At 41.9% G+C, this 19,020-nt stretch overlaps 1 protein-coding gene across 1 annotated transcript in view; it reads left to right on the top strand.

The window, feature by feature from the left end:
* CFAP45 (cilia and flagella associated protein 45) overlaps positions 1-19,020 on the top strand; it is a 613,456-nt gene that overhangs the window by 506,703 nt on the left and 87,733 nt on the right. The gene's annotated exons all lie outside the window — the stretch shown is intronic.

The raw sequence follows: 19,020 nt of genomic DNA, 5'->3' as shown, positions 1-19,020 counted from the left end.
TGTGGATAAATAAAGACAAGTTTTGATTCAGGATATCAGTCTATAAAATATAGTTACACATGTTTTGCAGTAACTCAACACATGTATATTTCATGGAGATAATAACATGCTTTTTTTATAAAAAAATCTGTCAGATAACATGATCAAAGAATTGGATTAATTTATAAAGCTAGATGACATGCCTGTCGGAAGATGCATATATTATACAAACAAGTATGTGGAATTTCTCCCATTCAGAATTAGGCAGTGCTTAACATGCTCACAAGACAGCAGAAGCCAGACTCTAACAACAGGAACCTCAGATGGCTTTGCAGACTGTAGAGAAGTTGTCACTGGTCTCTGGATCCTCCCAGGACTTAATGAAGAGCAAAGAACATGTGATTGAAAGGGTTAGGCAGTAATAAGGAGCAAGTGAGCAGAAAAAAACAATTCTCCCCTAAGAAACAAAATCTGTAAATGAAAGTAAAATGAAAACAAATGAGTTAAACTTTTTTTTTAAATTCTGGACTGAGCTACAAAGAAGGAACTTACTTCTCACCACCAAATTGCAGAAAGTCATGCTGCACTTTTTCTAGATTTATGAAAAGCTAACCCAATACCCCACTGAACATCTCAGGAGAAAACTTGGGGATTGAGCAGAAAACATCAAGTAATTTCAAGATTGACACTAAATAATGTTAGCCAAATTCCCAGTGGTAGCAACTCAAAGGGAGTTTTCAACCCCAGCAACCCTATTCATATATAATTACAAATGTATACTTTGATGTATATGATATAAGCAAACTAATCCAACGAAATACTTTTATACCATTCTTCATAGGCTAGTACTAAGCTAACTGCCCTCGTGGGTCATTTTAAGCCTAGCCAATTACCCCATGTGAGAATCAAACCCTGCACCTTGCATCTGTAAAGCAAACACTTTAACCATTATGCCAACCTCCCCCCTCAATTGCTGTTCTGCTTATTATATAAGTGATACCCTTGCAGTCTGTAACAATGATATATTAGCTATTACCCTTTATTGTTAAGAGATGCTTTGACAGATATTAGCTATTACAGATTTTACTTTTAGGATTCTGCACTGTTTAGTAATCTGTTTTTTTTGTGCCTAAACTAAATTACCACCAAATGGGATTTACTGCACCTGATCTACACCTTTATATGATATAATTACTGATAACATTCTGTTATGTACCCTTTAACAGAAATTTTGAAAATGTGCTATGTCATATATCAGTGTAACTTGTCTTTTGCATTTTGGCCACTATTTAAGTGATATATGTAATGTATAATGTATTATACCCTGGCATTAATGTAACTTGTATTTGAATTTGGTCCCTGGTTGTGACGGAAAGGTGTCTTAGCACAACCTCACCTACTTGGTTAACAAAGGCAAATCAATCAATAAATAATAAATAAACCTCACCTCTCAGATATTTTAGCCAAGTGCAAGAACCAGTCATATGGGAATAACATGACCGTTAAATAGGACACACCATAAAGTAATAAAGAAAAACTAGAATATCTGTACTTTTATGCTGAGCTTATCAAGGAGCAACCAAAACTACAATTAGGCGACAGTGATTAGGAGAAAAGCAAAGGATTTTTTTTCTTAAGCTAAAACTCAAGAATATAACAAAATTATATAACTTATGAAATAGAACTTTAAGATTACTATAACGCTTTAAAATAAGATTTAGAAGATATAACTCAAACTAATGCTGCTACAACAACTGTCTTGCATACTACAATGTAAGAAGTGCATATTTATATATGATAACTACACAGATTTAATACATTTTTTTCTCTGGTAATCCTGCTGACCACCCCCTTCTTTCTGCCACATGAATGTGTTTGTGCCCCCAAATAACAGTCCAATGAACAAGCAGTACTATAATCCCTGTGCTGGTGATTAGAATATCTTGTTATATCCTACCATTCCCACGCATAACCGCTGGCATTAAATGGGTTTTGTAGTGTACATCCACACCTCTGCATGTGGCATATTCAGTAAATCCTGTGCCTTGTGTCTGTCCTGCCAAGGGATTCCTGGTCTCCGCCTGGGACCACGAAATAGTGAATGTGTCCAGACACATTCTTCCCACAAGGAGAGGTCATCAAGCTAAGCCTCATCCTTCATGTCGTCCCCCCACCCCTGCAGGTGCCCAAGCTTCTAATCAAATTTGGATCACTTGAGTTAGATTCAGAGCTTTATACATCCTTTATCCAGGTTTAATGTAAAGTTCCATAAGAATGTCATATCATTCTTCCAGCAATTTAGACTTTCTGATCATATTTGTCAGATCCATAACAAAATTGCTTTAAGTCAGGCTTTTGTGTACTGTTACATGATGACACAGGAAGCTGCATTATTTTGTCTATACTAATGTGTGATTGCATAAGAAGCAATTTCAGCTTTGAATGTAATACAACGTTTGTGTTTTAGTATGAGACAGCAACTTTGGGATACTTTTTGCAAGCTGATAAACAAGTGATCAGCAAGGGCATATAATGATTGATATGGTGCAAGATGTTAGTAATCAGACTGCTTAACAAGCATTACAGGTGAATCTTGAGCATGCTAGTTCAGGTTTATTAAAACAATTAAACCCAAACACTCCACAATATTACTGTACACTTAAAAAAGCAACAGTGGTGAAATAGCAAATGAAACAGTTAATGACATAACCTGAAAACTAAAATTAATAGAAGACTGTAAAAAGAGATAATAAATAAAATATTAAAAGGGAAACAATGAATGTCAGCAATAAATACAGGCAGAGCAATGAAAATTGTAGGCTAATTCAAATAAATAGGATTTCATAAAATATTGGAGACTCTCTAAGCCATCCTTAATGAGCAAGTGCCACTATCCTGCAGGATTCAGGCCATACCAATGGAACCACTAACAGCCCCTGGGAGTTGGAGTGCCAGAACTGAGGTGTCTGTTAGATGGTCAGCAAATTCTGCTGCTTGCAGGACCTAAGATATATACAGCTATATAAACAGCACCTAGAACTTTATAGATGATACAATGCCTGATAGCCAGTGGAGACTTCGTGGAGCTGGCATAATGCGGTGGTTCAGAATTAGCAAGAAAGAAGCAAGGCCAGATACCAAACTACAGGGGTGGAATAAAGGAAGATGAGAGAGATAATGGGTAATAGCATGCCTTAACCAAGCCACACTAGGCCTATCTGATTCCACTGTCAATCTGTGCACTGGCTACCTAAGCAACAGAACATCAGTAAAAGGGAGCATGGGCTTTGGGACAGAACGTAGAATAGCATGAGTGAAAGGGAGCATGGGCATTAGGACAGAACGTAAAATAGCATGAGTGAAAGGGAGCATGGGCATTGGGACAGAACGTAGAATAGCATGAGTAAAAGTGAGCATGAGCATAGGGTCAGAACATAGAATAGCATGAGTACAAGGGAGCATCGGCATTGGGACAGAATGCAGAATAGCATAAGTACAAGGGAGCATGGGCAATGGGACAGAATGTAGAATAGCATGAGTAAAAGGGATCATGGGCATTGGGACAGAACGTAGAATAGCATGAGTAAAAGTGAGCATGGGCATTGGGACAGAACGTGGAATAGCATGAGTAAAAGGGAGCATGGGCATTGGGACAGAACGTAGAATAGCATGAGTAAAAGGGAGCATGGGCATTTGGACAGAATGTAGAATAGCATGAGTAAAAGGGAGCATGGGCATTGGGACAGAATGTAGAATAGCATGAATAAAAGGGAGCATGGGCATTGGGACAGAATGTAGAATAGCATGAATAAAAAGGAGCATGGGCATTGGGACAGAATGTAGAATAGCATGAGTAAAAGGGAGCATGGGCATTGGGACAGAATGTAGAATAGCATGAGTAAAAGGGAGCATGGGCATTGGGACAGAATGTAGAATAGCATGAGTACAAGGGAGCATGGGCATTGGGACAGAATGTAGAACAGTATGAGTAAAAGGGAGCATGGGCATTGGGACAGAACGTAGAATAGCATGAGTACAAGGGAGCATCGGCATTGGGACAGAATGTAGAATAGCATGAGTAAAAGGGAGCATGGACATTGGGACAGAACGTAGAATAGCATGAGTAAACGGGAGCATGGGCATTGGTACAGAACATAGAATAACATGAGTAAAAGGGAGAATGGGCATTGGGACAGAATGTACAATAGCATGAGTACAAGGGAGCATGGGCATTGGGACAGAATGTACAATAGCATGAGTACAAGGGAGCATGGGCATTGGGACATAATGTAGAATAGCATGAGTACAAGGGAGCATCGGCATTGGGACAGAATGCAGAATAGCATAAGTACAAGGGAGCATGGGCAATGGGACAGAATGTAGAATAGCATGAGTAAAAGGGAGCATGGGCATTGGCACAGAATGTAGAATAGCATGAGTAAAATGGACCATGTGCAATGGGACAGAACGTAGAACAGTATGAGTAAAAGGGAGCATGGGCATTTGGGACAGAACATAGAATAGCATGAGTAAAAGGGAGCATGGGGAATGGTACAGAAGATATAATAGCATGAGTAAAAGGGAGCATGGGCAGTGGGACAGAACATAGAATAGCATGAGTAAATGGGAGCATGGGCATTGGCACAGAACATAGAATAACATGAGTAAAAGGGAGAATGGGCATTGGGACAGAATGTAGAATAGCATGAGTAAAAGGGAGCATGAGCATAGGGTCAGAACGTAGAACAGCATGAGTACAAGGGAGCATGGGCATTGGGACAGAATGTACAATAGCATGAGTACAAGGGAGCATGGGCATTGGGACATAATGTAGAATAGCATGAGTACAAGGGAGCATCGGCATTGGGACAGAATGTACAATAGCATGAGTACAAGGGAGCATGGGCATTGGGACATAATGTAGAATAGCATGAGTACAAGGGAGCATCGGCATTGGGACAGAATGTAGAATAGCATGAGTAAAAGGGAGCATGGGCATTTGGACAGAATGTAGAATAGCATGAGTAAAAGGGAGCATGGGCATTGGGACAGAATGTAGAATAGCATGAATAAAAGGGAGCATGGGCATTGGGACAGAATGTAGAATAGCATAAGTAAAAGGGAGCATGGGCATTGGGACAGAATGTAGAATAGCATGAGTAAAAGGGAGCATGGGCATTGGGACAGAATGTAGAATAGCATGAATAAAAGGGAGCATGGGCATTGGGACAGAATGTAGAATAGCATGAGTAAAAGGGAGCATGGGCATTGGGACAGAATGTAGAATAGCATGAATAAAAGGGAGCATGGGCATTGGCACAGAACGTAGAATAGCATGAGTACAAGGGAGCATCGGCATTGGGACAGAATGCAGAATAGCATAAGTACAAGGGAGCATGGGCAATGGGACAGAACGTAGAATAGCATGAGTAAAAGTGAGCATGGGCATTGGGACAGAATGTAGAATCGCATGAATAAAAGGGAGCATGGGCATTGGGACAGAATGTAGAACAGTATGAGTAAAAGGGAGCATGGGCATTGGGACAGAATGTAGAATAGCATGAATAAAAGGGAGCATGGGCATTGGGACAGAACATAGAATAGCATGAGTAAACGGGAGCATGGGCATTGGGACAGAATGTAGAACAGTATGAGTAAAAGGGAGCATGGGCATTGGGACAGAATGTAGAACAGTATGAGTAAAAGGGAGCATGGGCATTGGCACAGAACATAGAATAACATGAGTAAAAGGGAGAATGGGCATTGGGACAGAATGTACAATAGCATGAGTACAAGGGAGCATGGGCATTGGGACAGAATGTACAATAGCATGAGTACAAGGGAGCATGGGCATTGGGACATAATGTAGAATAGCATGAGTACAAGGGAGCATCGGCATTGGGACAGAATGCAGAATAGCATAAGTACAAGGGAGCATGGGCAATGGGACAGAATGTAGAATAGCATGAGTAAAAGGGAGCATGGGCATTGGCACAGAATGTAGAATAGCATGAGTAAAATGGACCATGTGCAATGGGACAGAACATAGAACAGTATGAGTAAAAGGGAGCATGGGCATTTGGGACAGAACATAGAATAGCATGAGTAAAAGGGAGCATGGGGAATGGTACAGAAGATATAATAGCATGAGTAAAAGGGAGCATGGGCAGTGGGACAGAACATAGAATAGCATGAGTAAACGGGAGCATGGGCATTGGCACAGAACATAGAATAACATGAGTAAAAGGGAGAATGGGCATTGGGACAGAATGTAGAATAGCATGAGTAAAAGGGAGCATGAGCATAGGGTCAGAACGTAGAATAGCATGAGTACAAGGGAGCATGGACATTAGGACAGAACGTAGAATAGCATGAGTAAAAGGGAGCATGGGCATTGGAACAGAATGTAGAATAACATGAGTACAAGGGAGCATGGGCATTGGGACAGAACGTAGAATAGCATGAGTAAAAGGGAGCATGGACATTAGGACAGAACGTAGAATAGCATGAGTAAAAGGGAGCATGGGCATTGGGACAGAATGTAGAATAGCATGAGTAAAAGGGAGCATGGGCATTGGGACAGAATGTAGAATAGCATAAGTAAAAGGGAGCATGAGCATAGGGTCAGAACGTAGAATAACATGAGTACAAGGGAGCATGGGCATTGGGACAGAACGTAGAATATCATGAGTAAAAGGGAGCATGGGCAGTGGGACAGAACGTAGAATAGCATGAGTAAAATGGACCATGTGCAGTGGGACAGAACGTAGAACAGTATGAGTAAAAGGGAGCATGAGCATAGGGTCAGAACGTAGAATAACATGAGTACAAGGGAGCATGGGCATTGGGACAGAACGTAGAATAGCATGAGTAAAAGGGAGCATGGACATTAGGACAGAACGTAGAATAGCATGAGTAAAAGGGAGCATGGGCATTGGGACAGAATGTAGAATAGCATGAGTAAAAGGGAGCATGGGCATTGGGACAGAATGTAGAATAGCATAAGTAAAAGGGAGCCTGAGCATTGGGACAGAATGTAGAATAGCATAAGTAAAAGGGAGCATGAGCATAGGGTCAGAACGTAGAATAACATGAGTACAAGGGAGCATGGGCATTGGGACAGAACGTAGAATAGCATGAGTACAAGGGAGCATGGGCATCGGGCAGAACGTAGAATAGCATGGGCATTGGGACAGAATGTAGAGTAGCATAAGTACAAGAGAGCATGGGCATTGGGACAGAACGTAGAATAGCATGAATAAAAGAGCGCATGGGCAATGGGACAGAACACAGAATAGCATGAGTAAAAGGGAGCATGGGCAATGGGACAGAACGTGGAATCGCATGAATAAAAGGGAGCATGAGTATTGGGACAGAACCTAGAATAGCATGAGTAAAAGGGAGCATGGGCATTGGGACAGAATGTAGAATAGCATAAGTAAAAGGGAGCATGAGCATAGGGTCAGAACGTAGAATAACATGAGTACAAGGGAGCATGGGCATTGGGACAGAACGTAGAATAGCATGAGTACAAGGGAGCATGGGCAATGGGACAGAACACAGAATAGCATGAGTAAAAGGGAGCATGGGCAATGGGACAGAACGTGGAATCGCATGAATAAAAGGGAGCATGAGTATTGGGACAGAACCTAGAATAGCATGAGTAAAAGGGAGCATGGACATTGGGACAGAACGTAGAATAGCATGAGTAAAAGGGAGCATGAGCATTGGTACAGAACCTAGAATAGCATGAGTAAAAGGGAGCATGGACATTGGGACAGAACGTAGAATAGCATGAGTAAAAGGGAGCATGGACATTGGGACAGAACGTAGAATAGCATGAGTAAAAGGGAGCATGAGCATTGGTACAGAACCTAGAATAGCATGAGTAAAAGGGAGCATGGACATTGGGACAGAACGTAGAATAGCATGAGTAAAAGGGAGCATGGACATTGGGACAGAATGTAGAATAGCATGAGTAAAAGGGAGCATGGGCAGTGGGACAGAGCGTAGAATAGCATGAGTAAAAGGGAGCATGGGCAATGGGACAGAACACAGAATAGCATGAGCAAAAGGGAGCATGGGCACTGGGACAGAACGTAGAATAGCATGAATAAAAGGTAGCATGGGCATTGGGACAGAACGTAGAATAGCAAGAATAAAAGGGAGCATGGACATTGGGACAGAATGTAGAATAGCATGAGTACAAGGGAGCATAGGCATACAGACAGATCGTAGAATAGCATGAGTACAAGGGAGCATGAGCATTGGGATAGAACATGAGTAAAAGGGAGCATGGGCATTGGGACAGAACGTACAGTAGCATGAGCTACCAGATAGGGGCCAAGGGTACTAGCTGCTAGATCTAGGGACTAGGGAACTAACCAAAGGGGCGGTGAATACCGCACAACGTGGCTGGGCTAATATGTGCCTTCGGGCAGATAGCCCAGTTCCTACCTATGAACCTACCTATGAGTTAAAGGGAGCATCTGCATTGGGATAGAATGTAGAATAGCATGAATAAAAGGGAACATGGACATTGGGACAGAACGTAGAATAGCATGAGTAAAAGGACGCATGGGCAGTGGGACAGAACATAGAATAGCATGAGTAAAAGAGAACATGGGCATTGGGATAGAACATAGAATAGCATGAGTAAAAGGGAGCATGGGCAGTGGGACAGAGCGTAGAATAGCATAAGTAAATAGGAGCATGGGAATTGGAAAGAACGAGAATAGCATGAGTAAAAGAGAACATGGGCAATGAGACAGAACGTAGAATAGCATGAGTAAAAGGGAGCATGGGTATTCGGACAGAATGTCAACTAGCATGAGTAAAAGGGAGCATGGGCAATGGGAAAGAACGTCGAACAGTATGAGTAAAAGGCTGCATGGGCAATGGGACAGAACGTAGAATAGCATGATTAAAAGGGAGCATGGGCATTGGGACAGAACGTGAGAATAGCATGAATAAAAGGGAGCATGGGCAATGGGACAGAACATAAAATAGCATGAGTAAAAGGGAGCATGGGTATTGGGACAGAACGTAGAATAGCATGAGTAAAAGGGAGCATGGGCATTGGGACAGAATGTAGAATAGTATGAGTAAAAGGGAGCATGGGCATTGGGACAGAACGTAGAATAGCATGAGTAAAAGGGAGCATGGGCATTGGGACAGAATGTAGAATAGTCTGAGTAAAAGGGAGCATGGGCATTGGGACAGAATGTAGAATAGTCTGAGTAAAAGGGTGCATGGGCATTGGGACAGAACGTAGAATAGCATGAATAAAAGGTAGCATGGACATTGGGACAGAACGTTGAACTGCATGAGTAAAAGGGTGCATGAGCATTAGGACAGAATGTAGAATAGCATGAGTAAAAGGGAGCATGGGCATTGGGACAGAACTTAGAATAGCATGAATAAAAGGGAGCATGGGCATTGGGACAGAACATAGAATAGCACAAGTAAAAGGGTGCATGGGCATTGGGAGCGAACGTAGAATAGCATGAATAAAAGGGAGCATGGACATTGGGACAGAACATTGAACTGCATGAGTAAAAAGGTGCATGAGCATTAGGACAGAATGTAGAATAGCATGAGTAAAAGGGAGCATGGGCAGTGGGACAGAACATAGAATAGCATGAGTAAACGGGAGCATGGGCATTGGCACAGAACATAGAATAACATGAGTAAAAGGGAGAATGGGCATTGGGACAGAATGTAGAATAGCATGAGTAAAAGGGAGCATGAGCATAGGGTCAGAACGTAGAATAGCATGAGTACAAGGGAGCATGGGCATTGGGACAGAATGTACAATAGCATGAGTAAATGGGAGCATGAGCATAGGGTCAGAACGTAGAATAGCATGAGTACAAGGGAGCATGGGCATTGGGACAGAATGTACAATAGCATGAGTACAAGGGAGCATGGGCATTGGGACATAATGTAGAATAGCATGAGTACAAGGGAGCATCGGCATTGGGACAGAATGCAGAATAGCATAAGTACAAGGGAGCATGGGCAATGGGACAAAATGTAGAATAGCATGAGTAAAAGGGAGCATGGGCATTGGCACAGAATGTAGAATAGCATGAGTAAAATGGACCATGTGCAATGGGACAGAACGTAGAACAGTATGAGTAAAAGGGAGCATGGGCATTTGGGACAGAACATAGAATAGCATGAGTAAAAGGGAGCATGGGGAATGGTGCAGAAGATATAATAGCATGAGTAAAAGGGAGCATGGGCAGTGGGACAGAACGTAGAATAGCATGAGTAAAATGGACAATGTGCAATGGGACAGAATGTAGAACAGTATGAGTAAAAGGGAGCATGAGCATAGGGTCAGAACGTAGAATAACATGAGTACAAGGGAGCATGGGCATTGGGACAGAACGTAGAATAGCATGAGTAAAAGGGAGCATGGACATTAGGACAGAACGTAGAATAGCATAAGTACAAGAGAGCATGGGCATTGGGACAGAACGTAGAATAGCATGAATAAAAGGGCGCATGGGCAATGGGACAGAACACAGAATAGCATGAGTAAAAGGGAGCATGGGCAATGGGACAGAACGTGGAATCGCATGAATAAAAGGGAGCATGGGCATTGGGACAGAACGTAGAATAGCATGAGTAAAAGGGAGCATGGGGAATGATACAGAAGATATAATAGCATGAGTAAAAGGGAGCATGGGCAGTGGGACAGAACGTAGAATAGCATGAGTAAAATGGACCATGTGCAATGGGACAGAACGTAGAACAGTATGAGTAAAAGGGAGCATGAGCATAGGGTCAGAACGTAGAATAACATGAGTACAAGGGAGCATGGGCATTGGGACAGAACGTAGAATAGCATGAGTAAAAGGGAGCATGGACATTAGGACAGAACGTAGAATAGCATGAGTAAAAGGGAGCATGGGCATTGGGACAGAATGTAGAATAGCATGAGTAAAAGGGAGCATGGGCATTGGGACAGAATGTAGAATAGCATAAGTAAAAGGGAGCATGAGCATTGGGACAGAATGTAGAATAGCATAAGTAAAAGGGAGCATGAGCATAGGGTCAGAACGTAGAATAACATGAGTACAAGGGAGCATGGGCATTGGGACAGAACGTAGAATAGCATGAGTACAAGGGAGCATGGGCATCGGGCAGAATGTAGAATAGCATGGGCATTGGGACAGAATGTAGAGTAGCATAAGTACAAGAGAGCATGGGCATTGGGACAGAACGTAGAATAGCATGAATAAAAGGGCGCATGGGCAATGGGACAGAACACAGAATAGCATGAGTAAAAGGGAGCATGGGCAATGGGACAGAACGTGGAATCGCATGAATAAAAGGGAGCATGAGTATTGGGACAGAACCTAGAATAGCATGAGTAAAAGGGAGCATGGGCATTGGGACAGAATGTAGAATAGCATAAGTAAAAGGGAGCATGAGCATAGGGTCAGAACGTAGAATAACATGAGTACAAGGGAGCATGGGCATTGGGACAGAACGTAGAATAGCATGAGTACAAGGGAGCATGGGCATCGGGCAGAACATAGAATAGCATGAATAAAAGGGCGCATGGGCAATGGGACAGAACACAGAATAGCATGAGTAAAAGGGAGCATGGGCAATGGGACAGAACGTGGAATCGCATGAATAAAAGGGAGCATGAGTATTGGGACAGAACCTAGAATAGCATGAGTAAAAGGGAGCATGGACATTGGGACAGAACGTAGAACAGCATGAGTAAAAGGGAGCATGGACATTGGGACAGAACGTAGAATAGCATGAGTAAAAGGCCGCATGGGCATTGGGACAGAACGTAAAATAGCATGAGTAAAAGGGAGCATGGGCATTGGGACATAATGTAGAATAGCATGAGTTCAAGGGAGCATGGACATTGGGAGAGAACGCAGAATATCATGAGTACAAGGGAGGATGTGCATTGGGACAGAACGTAGAAAAGCATGAGTAAAAGGGCGCATGGGAAATGGGACAGAACATAGAATAGCAAGAATAAAAGGGAGCATGGACATTGGGACAGAATGTAGAATAGCATGAGTAAAAGGGAGCATGGGCAGTGGGACAGAGCGTAGAATAGCATGAGTAAAAGGGAGCATGGGCAATGGGACAGAACACAGAATAGCATGAGCAAAAGGGAGCATGGGCATTGGGACATAATGTAGAATAGCATGAGTTCAAGGGAGGATGTGCATTGGGACAGAACGTAGAAAAGCATGAGTAAAAGGGCGCATGGGAAATGGGACAGAACATAGAATAGCAAGAATAAAAGGGAGCATGGACATTGGGACAGAATGTAGAATAGCATGAGTAAAAGGGAGCATGGGCACTGGGACAGAACGTAGAATAGCATGAATAAAAGGTAGCATGGGCATTGGGACAGAACGTAGAATAGCAAGAATAAAATGGAGCATGGACATTGGGACAGAATGTAGAATAGCATGAGTACAAGGGAGCATAGGCATACAGACAGATCGTAGAATAGCATGAGTACAAGGGAGCATAGGCATACAGACAGATCGTAGAATAGCATGAGTACAAGGGAGCATGAGCATTGGGATAGAACATGAGTAAAAGGGAGCATGGGCATTGGGACAGAACGTACAGTAGCATGAGCGCTACCAGATAGGGGCCAAGGGTACTAGCTGCTAGATCTAGGGACTAGGGAACTAACCAAAGGGGCGGTGAATACCACACAACGTGGCTGGGCTAATATGTGCCTTCGGGCAGATAGCCCAGTTCCTACCTATGAACCTACCTATGAGTTAAAGGGAGCATCTGCATTGGGATAGAATGTAGAATAGCATGAATAAAAGAGAACATGGACATTGGGACAGAACGTAGAATAGCATGAGTAAAAGGACGCATGGGCAGTGGGACAGAACATAGAATAGCATGAGTAAAAGAGAACATGGGCATTGGGATAGAACATAGAATAGCATGAGTAAAAGGGAGCATGGGCAGTGGGACAGAGCGTAGAATAGCATAAGTAAATAGGAGCATGGGAATTGGAAAGAACGTAGAATAGCATGAGTAAAAGAGAACATGGGCAATGAGACAGAACGTAGAATAGCATGAGTAAAAGGGAGCATGGGTATTCGGACAGAATGTCAACTAGCATGAGTAAAAGGGAGCATGGGCAATGGGAAAGAACGTCGAACAGTATGAGTAAAAGGCTGCATGGGCAATGGGACAGAACGTAGAATAGCATGATTAAAAGGGAGCATGGGCATTGGGACAGAACGTAGAATAGCATGAATAAAAGGGAGCATGGGCAATGGGACAGAACATAAAATAGCATGAGTAAAAGGGAGCATGGGTATTGGGACAGAACGTAGAATAGCATGAGTAAAAGGGAGTATGGGCATTGGGACAGAATGTAGAATAGTATGAGTAAAAGGGAGCATGGGCATTGGGACAGAACGTAGAATAGCATGAGTAAAAGGGAGCATGGGCATTGGGACAGAATGTAGAATAGTCTGAGTAAAAGGGAGCATGGGCATTGGGACAGAATGTAGAATAGTCTGAGTAAAAGGGTGCATGGGCATTTTGACAGAACGTAGAATAGCATGAATAAAAGGTAGCATGGACATTGGGACAGAACGTTGAACTGCATGAGTAAAAGGGTGCATGAGCATTAGGACAGAATGTAGAATAGCATGAGTAAAAGGGAGCATGGGCATTGGGACAGAACTTAGAATAGCATGAATAAAAGGGAGCATGGGCATTGGGACAGAACATAGAATAGCACAAGTAAAAGGATGCATGGGCATTGGGACCGAACGTAGAATAGCATGAATAAAAGGGAGCATGGACATTGGGACAGAACATTGAACTGCATGAGTAAAAAGGTGCATGAGCATTAGGACAGAATGCAGAATAGCATGAGTAAAAGGGAGCATGGGCAGTGGGACAGAGCGTAGAATAGCATGAGTAAAAGGGAGCATGGGCATTGGGACAGAACGTAGAATAGCATGAGTAAAAGGGAGCATGGGCATTGGCACAGAATGTAGAATAGCATGAGTAAAAGGGAGCATGGGCATTAGGACCGAACGTAGAATAGCATGAGTAAAAGGGAGCATGGACATTGGGACAGAACATTGAACTGCATGAGTAAAAGGGTGCATGAGCATTAGGACAGAATGTAGAATAGCTTGAGTAAAAGGGAGCATGGGCATTGGGACAGAACTTAGAATAGCATGAATAAAGGGGAGCATGGGCATTGGGACAGAACGTAGAATAGCATGAGTAAAAGGGAGCATGGGCATTGGGACAGAACTTAGAATAGCATGAATAAAGGGGAGCATGGGCATTGGGACAGAACGTAGAATAGCATGAGTAAAAGGGAGCATGGGCATTGGGACAGAACGTAAAATAGCATGAGTAAAAGGGAGCATGGGCATTGGCACAGAATGTAGAATAGCATGAATAAAAGGGAGCATGGGCATTGGGACAGAACTTAGAATAGCATGAATAAAGGGGAGCATGGACATTGGGACAGAACGTAGAATAGCATGAGTAAAAGGGAGCATGGGCATTGGGACAGAACGTAGAATAGCATGAATAAAAGGGAGCATGGGCATTGGGACAGAACGTTGAACTGCATGAATAAAAGGGCGCATGGACATTGGGACAGAACGTAGAATAGCAAGAGTAAAAGGGAGCATGGGCATTGGCACAGAATGTAGAATAGCATGAGTAAAAGGGAGCATGGGCATTGGGACAGAACGTAGAATAGCATGAATAAAAGGGAGCATGGGCATTGGGACAGAACGTTGAACTGCATGAATAAAAGGGCACATGGACATTGGGACAGAACGTAGAATAGCATGAGTAAAAGGGAGCATGGGCATTGGAACAGAATGTAGAATAGCATGAATAAAAGGGAGCATGGGCATTGGGACAGAACATAGAATAGCATGAATTAAAGGGAGCATGGGCATTGGGACAGAACGTTGAACTGCATGAATAAAAGGGCGCATGGGCATTGGGACAGAACGTAGAATAGCATGAGTAAAAGGGAGCATGGGCATTGGTACCGAACATAGAATAGTATAAGGCAGCACTGGAGAAAGAGTTGAGACAGAAAATAAAGTTCAAAGAAGGAGAAGATCAGTGTGGATAGATGGAAATGTTGGTAAAGGATAAAAAAAAAAAGCGAAGAGATGCAGAAAGTAGAAATAAGTCATCATATCTAGTTAGACAAGAATAAAAAAAAAGCAAGAAGAATATCGGCAGGGATGTCAGATGAATGAAGACAAGGATGGAGGGAGATCAGACAATATGATTAAAATAAGCAGTGGGGGCTCTTTAGGTACAAAGGAAGAAAGAAGAAAGGTGGAAACAAGCAAACTAGTGAGTAGAGGTAAGGAATTCATAGGTATGTACTAGGCCAACTGCCCCTGGTGGCCATTTTTAGCTTAGGCAGCTTCTCTTTCAAAGATTTGAATCAAACTCTGTACCTTGTGTTTGTGAGGTAAACACCCTAACCATTATGTCACTACCCCCTAAATCTATAGGCTTTCATAGGTGAATATTAGGCTAATTGCCCTCAAGGGCCATTTTATACCTAGCCAATAACCCAAAGTGAGATTCAAACCCTGTACCTTTTGCTTATGATTCAAAGACTTAACCATTATGCCAAAACTCCCACATCATATGATTATATAAGTCATTTTTAAATGAAATGGTCAATTTGATTACTTTGTCTATGGAAGTTACACTCTTTGAAGTAACGAAAGCACCTCCCTTTGTTTTTTGACTAACAGGCTCAGATGGGATGACAATGATTAAAAAAGCCATTTTTTTCAGAAGGACTCCTCATTTCACAACTTGGGAAATCATAAATGAAGGAGAACAAGCAGACATTTTGAATGAATTCTTCACCTGTCTCCACCTATAAGAAGTAGGGAAGAGTTCTTGTAGAATAAGGAACGAGAAGCTAGGTGGAAAGAAAAGAGGAGGACTAGGAGGAGCAGTAAAAGCCTTAATTGTGATGAGAACATGGGGTACTCAGCCAGATGGGATACTTTTCAGGATCTTTAAGAATCTGGTTGGGCTGTTAACTGACCTTCTAATGCAATTTTTTAACATATTCTTGACCATTCAGAGCATTTCTGAGGACTGAATATGTGCAACTGTAACACCACTCTACAAAAGAGTTGCCAAAAGCAGCTTTAGGAGCCACCATCAAGTGCATCTGACCTCACTAGTAAATACAATCATATTAAAATACAGAAGAAAATACTAATTAGATCCTGTTGAAGCTCAACAACCTTTGGGACTTCTACCAGTTTGTTTTTACAGTTAGAGATGGTACTGTTCCATGAACCTGATCCAGCTATAGGATGATACCAAGTTGCAGACTTGTAGGTGAAAATGATTTTATGTCATAGTCTTAAATCTCAACATGGACGTCTGATTAATACCTCTCTTTAGCCTGGTGAACAAGCTGAAGCAGTGGTAGGAGAGAAAGTGGTCAGATGGATAGGAGATGAACTAAATGGGACACAGAAGGCAGCAGTGAGAAGGGTACTTAAAGAGGGGGATGGGAATTATTGTACTGCTGCAGGGGTTGAACCCAAGACATGTGCTCTTCAATGTGAGCGTCACCTTGGGTATACAACACAAGATCACTCTCTTTGAGGATGACATAAAAATATTGAGAGCAGTAGGGGATATGGGCAACACCGTACCTGTCAACCTCTTAGTGCAAGAAATCTGGACAAAGCCTGACATAATGGGGGGACAAAGGCCCCAAAATAGGGACACATTTTAAATATTCCTCCTATAAATGTAGAAAGCTAGAATGATGGGGCTTGTGTTAACATGCATTTTATGAAGGATTTAAAGTTTGAAACCTAAATGTATGTCAGCTTTTAATGACATCAATCCTGAGATCATCCCAGAGATTTGCCAGAAAACCACGGATGTTACGAGGAACAGACTAAAAACATGAGGCAAAAATCTGAACATTCTGGGAAAATCTGGACTCTCTTAAGAGTAATAGGGAATCGGGCAACAGTCGAGAATAGTCAGAGGTGAGGGCATAAGTCTCAAGAGTAGTAGGAAATGGAAACATCAGTATTACGGGTAGTAAGAGATGAGGGCAACAGTCTTAAAAAGTCTTAAGAAAGTTCTCAGCCTAGGCCAATTGATGGCAGCTGATGTTCTGTCTTGGGAAGTATCTTATGTTGCAACCGGAGAGCAGCATCCCCAGGACAGTATACAAACAGAGAAGTGTAATTAATGATACAGAACAAGAAAAATACTTTTTTTTTTAATTTCTCCAAATATTTTGGGTTTCTAAAACCATGACGTGAATGGACCCCATTCTTAAGTCAAAGTACGATTAAAGTTCATGAAATTAGTATTGTTTCAGTCTTTGATGTTAGCCAGAAGTGCTCTTTTCAGTACCCATAATGTGCCCAGTAATGACTCCTTCATACAGAGTTACATGTATTGTAGTATATCTAAATATGATTGTAAATTCTTTTTTATAAGACCTATTGCTCCTACTACTACTATTGGGACTGCCTAGGTATTTTTCTTCCACATTGCTCTCATTTCTGCTTACAAATCCAGATATTTTGTGTGTCTCGGTATGCAAGACCCTGTAGTCAATGGGTGTGGTGATTTCAGTAATCTTTTGTCTTCTTTTCATGGACCACTACATCTGTTTTTCTAGCATCCATCTTTTGAGCTGTTGGTAATGGATGATCCCATGTAATGTAAACGTCATCATTTTCTATGATGCTTTGTGGCTCATGTTTCCAGTGTTTTTCAGCCACTTCAGTACCATAATGTTTACACAATCCCCAGTGCAACAATCTTGCCACATTATTATGCCTTTCAGTATACAGTCCTTCTGCCATTTGTATGTCGCAACCAGGAATGAGGTCTGCAACTGTTTCCAATTCGGCTTTACAAAACCTACATTTGCCTGTTTCTCCCACATGTTCAATGGACTTTGTAAACCAATGTATATGCAGCCCACCATCTTGGGACACCAACATTAACCTTTCATCTCTTGGTTTGAATTCTCTTCTCCTTAACCATTCCTGTGTTCATTCCTGATCAACATGAGGTTCTTCCAGAAGTTTTCTATACTTCCAACTATATTTATGCATTTTCCACATTTGTTGCCTTCTCATCTGATCTTTCACCTTATATTCTTTCTTTGTTTTTTTGGCACTTTCAGTTGCTGCCTGATTTTTATCTACTTCTGGTTTGATTTCCATTCCTGCTTGACACAGATATGCTTCTGCTAGATTAAGTAAAGAAGTCATCTTAGATTTATTATATGTTTCAAAACTTTCACTACATTTGGGTCTTGTGGGGTCAGCAGGTGTGTGTAGAGTCCCACAATTGCAGATCTATACATGTAGTCAACTTCAAGGAGGCCCACCCCTCCTTCAGAACGGGGAATATATAATCTTGGTATGCACTGATTTTTATAAATCACTTGGTGAGCACGGAGCATCCTTTTTGTTTTCCTATCTAATCTATTCAACACATTTTGGGGACAATCAGTCACTCCAAAACTGTAGGTTTGGGCAGGAAGAGCAAATTGGTTTATAGCTTGGATTTTGTTCCTAGATCTCAATGTATTCAGGATTAATTTAAGTCTTCTAAAGTTTTATTCACATTTATTCATCTTTTATTGTTAATCCTTTATCAATTCCCAAATATTTATATGCTCCCTCTTACTCACGTTCTTTGATATCACATTCTTGTCCCAGAATGATGTTTTCCTGGTGTTATAGTATATGTAACCGCAGCAATAAACCAACAGGAACAGAATGAAAAGGCATTAGTCAAGGCCAGCATTACATCTAAATATATATAACATTTTATACAAATTTATTAAAACAGCATAAGAAATAAAACAAAGAGGTTTACAAAGGGTCCCAGAAAACATTGTGCAACAGGTGCATCCTAAGGTTAAGCTCAGGTGTGCACTCAAAAGACTGCCATGGCAGCAAATCATACTTGAACTGGCAGGAAAGCTATTAGCCATGGCCA

The sequence above is a fragment of the Protopterus annectens genome, chromosome 7.part0, assembly GCF_019279795.1.
Source record: "Protopterus annectens isolate FY-2018-M chromosome 7.part0, PAN1.0, whole genome shotgun sequence".
Taxonomy (NCBI): Eukaryota; Metazoa; Chordata; order Ceratodontiformes; family Protopteridae; genus Protopterus; species Protopterus annectens.
Note: the sequence above shows the minus strand (reverse complement) of the source record. Positions and strands in the feature narration are given on the sequence as shown.